General features: G+C 44.9%; 1 protein-coding gene across 1 annotated transcript in view; it reads right to left on the reverse strand.

The window, feature by feature from the left end:
* The window catches only part of LOC145407880 (uncharacterized), a 424248-nt gene that overhangs the window by 161670 nt on the left and 250078 nt on the right, over window positions 1-12500 (reverse strand). The gene's annotated exons all lie outside the window — the stretch shown is intronic.

Consider the following 12500-nt stretch of genomic DNA (forward strand, 5'->3'; position numbering starts at 1 on the left):
TTCTCACTTTGGTTTGAAGCATCAGGGAGGGAAGTGACGGACGGGCACTATTCAGTATGTGAAGAATCTATCTATCTATCTATTGCCAGACGCCTCAATCCCGTTTGGGGTGGCCACAAACAAATCGCCTCCAAGTCGCCCTGTGAAGAATACGCAGCGGAATACTAGGCCAACTTTTGTCGCTGACTGTACTTCAGAAACTAAGTGATGATGATGATGATGATGAAGACTAATGGTAGGCTACTGCTGAAGGGTGGTGAAAGGACTGAAACTGAGGTAATAAACGGTAACGGAGGGAGAAACTGCCGTAAAAGAGAGTATTCATGTTCATTATACTAGCAATGATGTTAATACATAAGGCCAATTACGCTCCTAACAGCACCAGAGGCGTGCACGGCGCCGGAGGCAGTGCTGCTATTGTTGTTGCTACTGATTGTGTGGTGGTAGTGTGTCAGTTCACGAGAGTTTCCAGGATCATAAGTGGGGAGAGAGGGTCAACGCTGTAGATACTCTCAGCTCAGAATGTTTAAAAGGAGGGGGAATGTGAAGGGGAAATAATCTATGGCATTAAGAATCTGCAGGAACCCTCACGAAAATTCTGTCAATACCGTATTAGAAATTATCCTTCGAAATTACTAACAGATCTGCTTACTGAGTACGAGGATAAGAGCGGGGGAAGGGGGTCCCACGTAATTTTAAAAATAATATTAATAAACAAAACCTAGATAGCCTACAGCCATGCTGGTGGCAGTTACCTCCATCATTTGTCTCTGGTGGAGGCAGGAATAATGATAATAGCAAAAGTATCGTACTTTGATCAAGGTTACGTGTCACACACACACACCATCAACTCCTCGCACTGTACCTGTAATTTGCTTGCAGGAACAACAAGGAATACGTGAAAAAATCAACACTCATGGGATATGTTGCTTTGCAGAAAGGCTAAAAAGAGCACAGGATACTTCCAGCTCAACGGTGCTCCGTGCAAAACCAAATCATACAGTAGTTGCGAGATGGAGTTGTTTGTTCGTAGACCTCAGCCAAGACTGACTCGGCCAAGGTCATGATTGTCATTCTTTTAAACTGTCACGGCACCGGCAATAATTGGATGGGAATGCAGAATGATTTATATCTAATTCAAGAAATGCAAAGCACATTACAGTGCTGCATAGAAGTGCTTCTACAGATGTAACATACGCGGTTCTTACCATATATTTTTAGCTCCTTCACAACCATGACGTTTCATTGACGTTACTTTTACTGCCGCAAGATAGGATTTGAATGTCTAAAAAGCAGACTTTCCTGATCTACCAGATGACCCGCCGACATGTCGTAAAAATACCCCCGCTAATACCAATACACCAGTCCTGTATGAGACAGCGCTAGCATGTACCGTATTCAAAATGGATGGTGAGTGTTAGCGCTGAAGTGGTGACATGTGGAGGTGTAGGAGGACTACTGGGCCTGGGATAGGTAGGTCACTGCCCCCGAGAAATAGGCCCTGAAGCCTTTGCCCAGAGTCGGACATAAAAAAAAAAAAAAAAAAAAAAAAAAAAAAAAAAAAAAATCTGCTCTGAGGAAATGTCTCGCAGTGCCAGAAAATACATGCGTCTGTATGAACGGTTTATCTATGCAATCAGTCGGCTGTTACAATACATACATAAATGAACATATAAACATACCAACCTAACACTAACAGGCAAACAGGCCGAACAAGACCTCGCCAATGGGATGAGCTGGCTGCCTGTACAACATGTGTCCTGAACCTATGCCTCACCACACACAACGGGTAGTATTCATAAACATTCTTGTGATTATGTTGTGTAAACGATAGTTTGAAAACAATGATCAATATTTTTTTTTATAATAAATGAAAAACCGGATGATCAAAGACGAGTGAAGAAAGCCACCAAAGTATATTTCGCAAAACTGTCTGGCAGCACAGCCAGGCAATCGAATACCTGTACTAAAAGCCACTGGTGGGATGACTACGTACTAATGATCAATATAAGTCAACCTGATTCTTTTGTTTCATTCTTCTTCAATAAATAATGTACTGAATGTGCTGGTTGGAGCAATGAACAGGCCGATGTTTATCATACTATTCGAAGTATATCTATCTATCTAATATATATATATATATATATATATATATATATATATATATATATATATTAGATAGATAGATATACTTCGAATATATTATATATATATAATCATTTGTCCTTGTATGTGAGGATTGTTCACAGCAGCTACGTAATGTGGTACTGTCATATCAGTGGCGGTGACAATGGTTATGGGGTAATGATGTTGACCATACTGAGTCATGGTAGTTTGTAATGATAGGGTGGGGAAAGGTACTGTCGATAACCCTGATGGTGGTATGAGAGGGTGGTAGTAGTGGCAGTGGGATGAGGTGGTAAAAGTGCAGAGAGGTCTCGTGATGGTGGTGGCAGTGGTGGTAATGATGACTGTGACGATACTGATAACCTAGTAAAAGTGCAGAGAGTCTCGTGATGGTGGTGGCTGTGGTGGTAATGATGACTGTGACGATAGGCTACTGGTAACCTAGTGATGGTGGCAACGATAGGGGTACGGCAGTTGTACAAACAGTGGCTGTAATAGTAAAGATGACACTGATGATAATGGTAACCTAGTGACTGTGGCAATGATAAAAGTTCAACACCGACATTACCAAAAGAGTTGTTTGAAATAGCATCGACACACAGGTGGCGTTAGTGGTAGTAGCCACTACAGCTAATACCGGTGGCCTACTTATGGTGGGAAAGATTAAAGTAGAGGAACAAACAGCTGCCGTAGTGATGCTGACAGTAGTAGTGACAGAGGTGGTGGTCGAGGTAGTAGCTATGACGCTGATAATACTGGTAGTGTACTAATGGTGGGACAGATAGAGGCAGAGGTAACAAACAGTGGTAGAAGCGCAGTGATGGCAGTGTGGTGACAGTGGTGGTGGCGGTGGCGATGTAAGAGGAGACGCGCCAACACACCACCTATGACGCAACCACTGACGTCACTCAATACCACCAACCACACCGCAGCGGAGGGAGGGGGGATTAGGGGGACGGAGGGGGATTAATGGGAGAGGATAGAAAAGGATTGAGAGAGAGAGAGAGGTGGGGGGGGAGGGAGTGGGGTTAGGGTAACTGCCAAGCAAGTCTTCATCAAAAGTGGTTAGAAGGCCGGCGACGCCACGCCTGAACTTTGACCTTGACCCCTTGATCCATCTAAGTCAAAATGGAATCACTTCTTGCCAGACCCGCCCACAATGTATGCGCCTTTCCTGAGCCACATCGAATACAATATTCATGAGATATAATAGTAACACATAATAAGGGGATATAATGGTAACATACTCATGAGATGTACTGGTAATAAATATATTCATGAGATATATAACGGTAACATACTGTATAATCATGAGATATAATGGTAACAAACATACTCCTGAGAATTAATGGTAAACATACACATGAGATATAATGGTAACAAACATACTCCTGAGATACAATGGTAACAAACAAACATACTCCTGAGATACAATGGTAACAAACATACTCCTGAGATACAATGGTAACAAACATACTCCTGAAATATAATGGTAACAAACATACTCCTGAGATACAATGGTAACAAACATACTCCTGAAATATAATGGTAACAAATATACACATGAGATATAATGGTAACAAACATACTCCTGAGATACAATGGTAACAAACATACTCCTGAAATATAATGGTAACAAATATACACATGAGATATAATGGTAACAAACATACTCCTGAGATATAATGGTAACAAACATACTTAGGTAAAGGAATAGACTCCCGGTGTCCTAATTAAATAATCAGAGGGAAGACGGCGAGGCAAAATGGAAGGAAGGAAGGGAAGAATAAAGGTAGGACAGGGGAAACGACAGGGAAATGCGACACTGCGAGAGGAGAAAATCAAGAGAATAAAGATGGAGCATGAGAAACGAGTGAGAGACAAGGCAGATCAAAGAAGGAAAGGAAGAATGATAGGAAGAAGGCAGAAAAGGAGGCGACGAGAGGATATGTTAAAGAGTAGTTCCAACATCACGAATGACAAAACAATGAGCAAACAAAGGTAAGCATAGTGAAGCAATCAAGCACACAGGACACACACACACACACACACACACACACACGAGAGAGAGAGAGGGGGGGGGGCTAGTCCACTGGTGTTGATTAGTGTATTCTTTTATTTGGAATTTTTAATATTGAGAAATGAATTCCCCGAGCTAGACCTTGATAGATCATATAGCCCCGCTAGGTGACGGGAAAGCGCTACCTCTCCCAGCAGGGCAGCTACCCGGGCAGGGCGCGAACTCTCGACCCTTTGGTCTCGAGTCAGGCGCTCCACCACTGAGCCATCCTGCCCCCTGATTAAAGTGGAGTTGAGTGCTGTGTGATAACTGAAGTAACCGTGGGATAAAACAGAGGAGGGTAATCGCGGCAGCAAGTATAGTTTGTACGACGAGCCGAGTGGAGAGGAGGCGGGAGCAAAAGAAGTCAAAAGAGAAGGGGCGGGAGGAGAACTAGAGAGTCAAAAGAGAGAAGTAAGGTGAAGGGCGAGTGGGTGAGGGGGAAAGAGGAAAGAAAAAGAGGGGTGGATATTTAGAAGTGGTAAGGGGATGGGAGAGACTGAATAGAAGAGAGGCTACGAGAAAGAGGAAGAGGAAGAGGAGGAAGGGTGGAGAGAGGAGAGATGAAGAAAAAAGGGGAGGAGGGGGAGTGTGGGTGAAACTGCAGGGCGACGAAGAAGAGTGAGGATGGAGGGAATAAATGAGGGGATAGGCGAGGATTACCATACACGCGGTGGGGAGGGAGGAGGGATAAGAGTTTGAAAAGGATGAAACAGTATGGTGGAGAGGAGGGGATGGAAATGGTGGAGGAGATAATGAAGGTGGAAGTAGGGAGGAGTAGAGGGGTAGCGGAGGAGAGGACAGGGGATGAGAAAGGAGGAGTAAGCAGGGATGAAATGGAGAGGAAGAGGGAGGCTCTAGCGGTTGCGATGGAGGCGGGGGAGAAGAAAACTGAAGAAGGAGAGGAAGAGAATAAAGAGTAAACTGATGGGGAATAAGAACCAAACGAGAGAGAGAGAGAGAGAGAGAGAGAGAGAGAGAGAGAGAGAGAGAATAGGTGGAGAAAGAGAGGGGAAGGGAAACATGGACAGTGATAAAAATGGTGCGAGAGGAAGGAGAGTAAAGGAAGGAAATAAAAGATGGGGGAAAAAGAAAAGGGAAGGGTGTATATGGGAGGGGAGGGAGGGAGGGAAGCCAGTAACATGAGGAAAGGGAGAAAATGTGTGTGGGCGAAAGAGAGGGTAGAAAATAATGTAAGGGGGAGAAAAGGAAATTACAAATGGGAAGGAAATGGGGAGAAGAACTGCAGAAAATAATGGGAGGGACGGAGGAGGATGAAGAGAAAGGAGGACACATATGAACCGGGGAAAAGGATGAGGGCAGAGAAGAACATATGAAGGAAAAGGCGCTGGGAAATACAGATGGAATGGAGAGAAGAAATAGGTAGAGAGGAAAATGGGAGGGAAAGAGAGGAAAAGGGAAAGAGTGACCTCGATAAGCAGACGAAGAGAATGAAAGGGAAGGGAAATAAAAGGAGGGGAAAGGGAGAAAGAGGTGAAGGGGAATGGAGAGAGAGTGGGGGTAACTGTGAAGAATTGTGAAAGAGGGCAAATCAAATACAGTATAGGTTGGGAAGGAATGGGAGGAAAAGGGAAGGAATGGGAGGGGAAAGTAGGGCAGGGAGAGGAAGGGGTGGGGCGGGGAGGGTGGATAAGAGGGATGAAAGGGGTGGGTAAGAAGTGGAGAGAGAGAGAGAGAGAGAGAGAGAGAGGGGGGGGGGAGAGGTAACATAGGATCGAACGTGGAAGTAAAAGTTTAGAAGACGAAAGAGGAGACGCGGAGACAGGGAGCGACGGGGAGGGAGGGGGGGGAGGAGGAGGAGGAGGAGGAGGAGGAGGTGAGGAAGTGAGTGAGTAAAGGTAGTGAGGGAAGAGACGAAGGTACAAAGCAGTACAAAGTAAAAATGAATGCAACCAGTAATCGATTTGTTGGTCCTTTCGCGGGAATAAAGAAATTAAGAAACTGTGGACTCAAAAACAACAAGGAGGGGATAATGGAATAAAGATAGCAAGGGAGGGACGAGGAGGAGAGGGAGAGGAAAACAAGACGAAGGAAGGGAAGGGGGAGACGAAAATCAGCAAGGAAATGAAACCGAATGACTGGGGAATAAACCAACAGAATTATATATATATAGAAAAACAAAAAGAGAATGCAGGGTAACAGCAGTATGGAAAGAAGGAAGGGAGGCTACAAAAGGAGAAGGGGAAGAGGAAGGGGAGGGAAGAAGTTGACGACTTTGAGAGGCTCAAAGAAGAAGGAAGAGGGGGAGAGGAAAAGGAGGGAGGTATATAGGAATCTGAAGAGAGAATATCCGGAAAGATGCAAGACAGGGGAAGGGGTGCAGGAGCAGGGGAAGGATTCTGTGAGCAAGAGTGGGGATTAAGGAGGAGGAAGGAGAAGAGGGAGAGGAGTAAACGGATAAGAGGGAGGAAAGAGGCAGGAGAAGAGCGATGACGAGATACGAGGATTAAAGGAGAGCTACAGCAGGGGAAAGGGGTGAGAGAGAGAGAGAGAGAGAGAGAGAAACAAGTAGAGGGACAATGAAGTGGAGCAGAGAATGGGATAGGGAGGGACTTAGAGAATCTGTGGAGATTTAAAGATAGATAAAGTGAAAGAAGTGGAAAGAAAGTGAAATGGGGAAGAAGACAGAGAAGAGGAGACTGGGAGTATGGCGTAGGGGAAACGAGAAGATCAAGTGAAGAGAGGTATAGAAGGAATACAAAGGCAAACAGCAGCAGACCTACGAGGCAGTTTGGTATAGGGTACTGTAGGCTACAACTAATTCAACTATTTCTATGAGCCCAAAGACAGCGATAACAAAGCAGCAAGAGAGGAGGGAGAAGGGAGTTGAGACAGGAGAGGCGAGGGAGAGGAGCTAAGAAAAAGGGAGGAGAGAGAAGGGGGGACGTGAGGAAGGGAGGTGGGGAAGATCAGTGTCAGAGAGAAAAGAAAGGCAAGAGAAGGCAGTAAAAGGAGAAGAGAAGTGAGGAGAGGAGACGAGATGGGAGGTGAGGAGAGGCGAGGTAGAGAGAGGACGGCAGCGGCGGGAAAAGAGTGAAGGGGATGGGAGATCGAGATGCAGAGATGTGGTGAGGAGGGGGAGAGAAGTGGGAGAGGAAGGTTAGAGTGAGATATGGATAGCACAAGAGGGAGGGGAAGGGAGAGGAATTGGAGAGGGGGGTGTGGGTGGTGGTGGCAGATAGCACAAGAGGAACGGGAAGGGAGAGCAACTGGAGAGGGGGGTGTGGGTGGTGGAGGCTGCGGCTGGGGTGACGGAGGAAGATGAGATGGGAGATTTGATGGGGAGAAGCGGGGGCGTAGGCAAGCGGAGAGGAGAGAGGGAATGATAAAAGTGGTGACACAGGGAAAGGGTGAAAATGATGAAGGAAGGAAGAGAGAGAATGAAGGATGGAAGGAAAGTTGGAGGGTTGGATGGGTCAAATGAGGGAGGGAGGTACAAAATCCATGGATGAAAGGTTGAAGGAAGGAAGGAAAGGTGGAGTGTGGGCGTAGGAAGGAGGGGGAGAGAGAAAATAAGTGGTGAGAAATGACAGAGGGCGAAAACGGAGGAAAGGAAGACGAGTGGGGACGTAGAATGCATGGGGGGGGGGGAGAGACAGGAGTGGGAGAGACTGAAAATGTGAAGGAAGAAAGGAAGGGTGAAAAGAAAGACAGAAGGAAGGAAAAAAATATATGAAGGAAAGGAAGCAAGGGCCGAGGCATATGAAAGCAGGGCGGGAGGGGGTTAGGAGATATATATAATGACGGGGAAGAGGGTGAAAACAAGAGAAGCAGTGAAGGAAGAAGGAAGCCAAAGAGTACGAAGGCAGGCAGACAGTTGATACACAGAGATGGGAGGAGAGATGAATAACAAAGGAGGGAAGGAGAGGAATGAAGCAAAATGAAGAACAAAACGAATGAAAGGGAAATGTATGAAAGGATGGATGAATTATGATGCAGACAGAATGAAGAACTACGGAAGAAAAGGTGTGAGAGAGAAAGAGTTGAAGGAGGGAGAGACTGATGGAGGGAAACTGAAGGATAGGGGTGGAAGGATGAGAGGGAGGGAGGAAGAGGGATAAAACAGGATATGCTGTAAGAGGATAAATGGAGGAAAGGAAGCTGGCCGGCAGTGTGAGAGGAAAAGGATAGAGGGGAAGGAAAGGAAGGGAGGGGGGATGTGAGGCAGAGATATACCGATACCAAAATTTTGACCAATACCGATACCACAAAATTGGACCGATACCGATACCGATAACAGTGCATTAGAGACCAATCTATTAGGCTGATGTCCATACCCGCGCGACTTTCTTTTTTTTTTTCAAGTTTGTCATGAAACTACTACGCACCATATACTCAAAATAATATGATACTAAATAATTGGTTACCGATAATTTATTTTTCATCCCTGTAAAACAACCAAATTCTTTTTAACAAAATAAATTCCGGTAAGTGATATGCAACGCACTAAATTCCTTTTAAGTATCGGTAGTATCGGTAGAAAATCAGCCGACTCCGATATCGACGATCTAAAAATGGGCCGATACCACCGATACCGATACATGGGTTCATCTATTAGACAGGGTAAGGAATAATTCGTATGAGAGACAACAAGGAAGTACACTGGGACAGAAATAAATAAAATAAAGTGGAATTGTAATCTGGAGAAGCCGTGAGGGGCAAACGTCAATACACAGCCGTGCCGTCATTTATATTTCCAAGGATGATTGCTGATTAAAGGCATGAAGAGAGTTTAGGTGGTATGGTCACGCAAAGAAATCATCATTAACATGATCACCATCGTTATCACTATCCTCATCATCATTATCATCATCGGCATCATCATCATCATTATCCCCAACCTCATCATCGTTATCATCATCGTCATCATCATGACCATCATTATCATCATCATCATCATTATCATCACCATCATCATCACTAACATCATTATCCTCCTCCTCCTAATCATCATCATCATCATCGTCATCATCACCGTCATCCATCATCATCATGATCAGCGTTATCATCATCGTCATCATTATCATTACCATCATCATCATCATCATCATGATAGTCATCATTATCATCACCATAATTATCATCATTACTATCCTCATCATCATCATTACTATCCTCCTCCTCCTCCTCATCATCATCATCATCATCATCAACATGATCATCATCACCATCATCATTATTATCCTCCTCCTCCTCCTCCTCCTCATCATCATCATCATCATCATCATTATCATCATCACCATCATCATCATTATCCTCCTCCTCCTCCTCATCATCATCATCATGATCATCATCACCATTATCATAATTATGGTCACGTGCAGATGGTACATGTGGGTGAGTTGGAAGGTGGCAGGAGACGTGGTGGGCGAGTAATAAAAAATATATATACGTAAGTGTGAGGATGGGAGGAGGAGAGGTTGGCCAAGAAGACGGTGAAATATTTGAGTCTGAGAGAGAAGAGGGTGTAAGCTGGGGGGAGGGCTGCGAAATGGCAAGGGACAGGGCGACAGGGAGGCGATTTGTTTGTGGCCACCTTTTACGGAATCGAGGTGTCTGGCTATAGACTGATAAATAAATAAAGGAAGGAGTGGATAGGATGAGAGGGGAGGACGCAAGGAGGAAGGGAAGGAGTGGAGGAAGGAAGAAGGAGGAGAAGGAGAAGGATTGGAGTAAAGAGGGGGTGGAAGAGAAGGAAAAGTGGGAAGAGGGAGAATGAAAAGAGGTAATGATGATAGAGGAGACAGTGGGAGGGGAGGAAAGAAACAGAGGGTGAGGGGAAAGAATGGGAGGGGGAAAAAGGGTGGAGGGGGAGGAAAAGTCGGAGAAGGGGAGAGAGAAAAGAGGGGATGGAGGGAGAGGAGAGAGAGGGAGGGGTGGGAAGAAACAGAGAGGGAGAGAGGGAGGGGTGGGAAGAAACAGAGAGGGAGAGAGGGAGGGGAGGGGAGGGGAGAAACAGAGAGAGAGAGAGAGAGAGAGAAAGGGAGAGAAAAAATAAGTCGTATTCTATTTGTGAAAGAGGAGATGAAGGGAGAGGAAAGAATTGAACGTTATTTGGAGAGTTTTCTTTATTTACGTACTCTCTCTCTCTCTCTCCTTTTTTCTTCTTCATATCCATCATTTTCTCTTTCTTCTTCCTCCATTCTTCTAGTCTCCCTCAAAATATTCCTCACCTTCAGTCTTATTTTCTTCCCCTCCTCCCCTTTTCTTTTCTTCGCCTCTATCTTATCGTTTTCCTTACCCTCCATCTCTTCTCCCTGTTTTCTTCTCTTCTTCCTCCTCTTCTCTATTCCCTTCTCTTCTTCCTCCCCCTCCGTATTTTCTCAACTTCCTCTTACTTTCTTTCCTTCATCCTCCTCCTCCTCTTCTCCTATTCCCTTTTCTTCTTCTTCTTCCTCCTCCTCCTCCTCCCTACTTTCTCTTGTTCCTCTCATTTTCTTTTCTTCCTTCTCTTCTCCTATTCGGACCTCTCCTACGTCCTCCTCCTCCTCAATATTTTCTCTTCCTCCTCCGCTTCGCCTTATTTCTTTTCTTCTTCCTCCTCTTCGCCCTGTTTCTTCTCTTCCTCCTCCTCTTCGCTCTAATTTCTTCTCCTCCTCTTCCCTCTATTTTATTACTTCCTCCTCTTCCTCTTCCGCTTCACCAAACCCAAGGTATTTCGGGATCACATTTAAATCCATGTGTTCTTTATTTCCATGTGTCTCAGCCCTCCACATTATTGAACATTATCATCATCATCACCATTATCATCAATCATCATTATCATCACCATTATCATCAATCATCATCATCATCATCCCACCTTTCCGGTTATCGTCATCATTTTTCTTGCTTTTCTCCTACTCTCCTTTTCCATTCTCTTTCTTCTTGTTTTGCCTCCTTTCCTCACCCTCTTCCTTCTTCTCCCTCTTCCTCCTCCTTATCATCAATGCTTTTCTTCTTCCTCTCCTCCATTTATATCTTCTCAGTTTCTCCTCTCCCTCCTGTCCCACATTTTCCCTCCTCTTCTTCCTCCTTTATCCTCCTCCTCTTCCTCCACCTCTTCTCTTCCCTCTTTCTCCTTTATCCTCCTCCTCCTCCTCAACAAACCCATGCAGTACCAGGGATCACATTAAAATCCATCCTTTATATATCCCTCTGTAACTCTTGAATACAACACGCCATTATTTGTACTCCTTCGTATTCCTCACCCCTACTTTGTATTCTTCACCCTTCCTTTGTATTTCTCACCCCTCCTTTGTATTCCTCACCCTTCCTTTGTATTCCTCACCCTTCCTTTGTATTCCTCACCCTTCCTTTGTATTCCTTACCCCTCCTTTGTATTCCTCTCACCCTTCCTTCGTACTCTCTCTATGGACAGTGCATTTGGGTGAATAGAAGAGGGTGCAAAGACGGAAGGAGGGGAAGGATGAAGGAAGAAGAGGGATTGATCTCTCGCCTTCCACCCCCCCTTTCCTCCCTCCTTCCCCTTTCCCCTATATCCTGCTTCTCTCCTTCCCTCTCCTTACCCGTGTGCCACCCTTCATGTCCCCCTCCCCTCCTCCCTCTTCCTTTCCCCTTCTCTCTCAACGCCCCTCTCTTTCTTCTCTTTCCCTCTCCTCCTTTCCCCTCCTCTATTCCCTTCATCCCTCCTCTCTTCACTACCCCTCTCCTCCTCCTCACCTCCCCTCTTCCTCTTCCGTTCCCTCTTTCTTATCCCTTCCCTCCCCCTTTCCTCTTCCCCTGCCCTAGCGCTTCTTACTCTCTTCCTTCGCCTTCTATCCTCACTCTCCTTCCTCTGTTCTGTATTCCTTTCCCCTCTCCTCTTCCTCTTCCCCGCCTCCTCTATTCCCCTCCTCCTCTCTTCCTCTTCCCCCTCCCCTCTCGTCTATACCTCCTCCTCATTTATCACATCCCCCACCACAGCTAGACAGCCACACCCATTATCTTTATCATTAACATCATTATTTCTCATTATCAAACCAATTACCTCCATTGTTATTTATTTACTCACTTGTTATTGTCCTTTTTATTATATTACCTCTTCGTGACAGTCTCTCTCTCTCTCTCTCTCTCTCTCTCTCTCTCTCTCTCTCTCTCTCTCTCTCTCATTCCTTGCGTTTATTAAGCAAGAGGCATTTCTAATATTTCATCCTTTTTACGAGTGATAATAATAATAACACATTAATAAGAATAACAATAGTAACAAATATTAATGAAATAATAATAATAATAATAATAATAATAATAATAATAATAATAATAATAATAACGGCAACAACTATAAAAAATAACAAAAATCACACTACCACAA

The sequence above is a fragment of the Coenobita brevimanus genome, chromosome 74 (genome assembly GCF_032717465.1).
Source record: "Coenobita brevimanus isolate Jiangsu-jjx chromosome 74, ASM3271746v2, whole genome shotgun sequence".
NCBI classification, from domain to species: domain Eukaryota; kingdom Metazoa; phylum Arthropoda; class Malacostraca; order Decapoda; family Coenobitidae; genus Coenobita; species Coenobita brevimanus.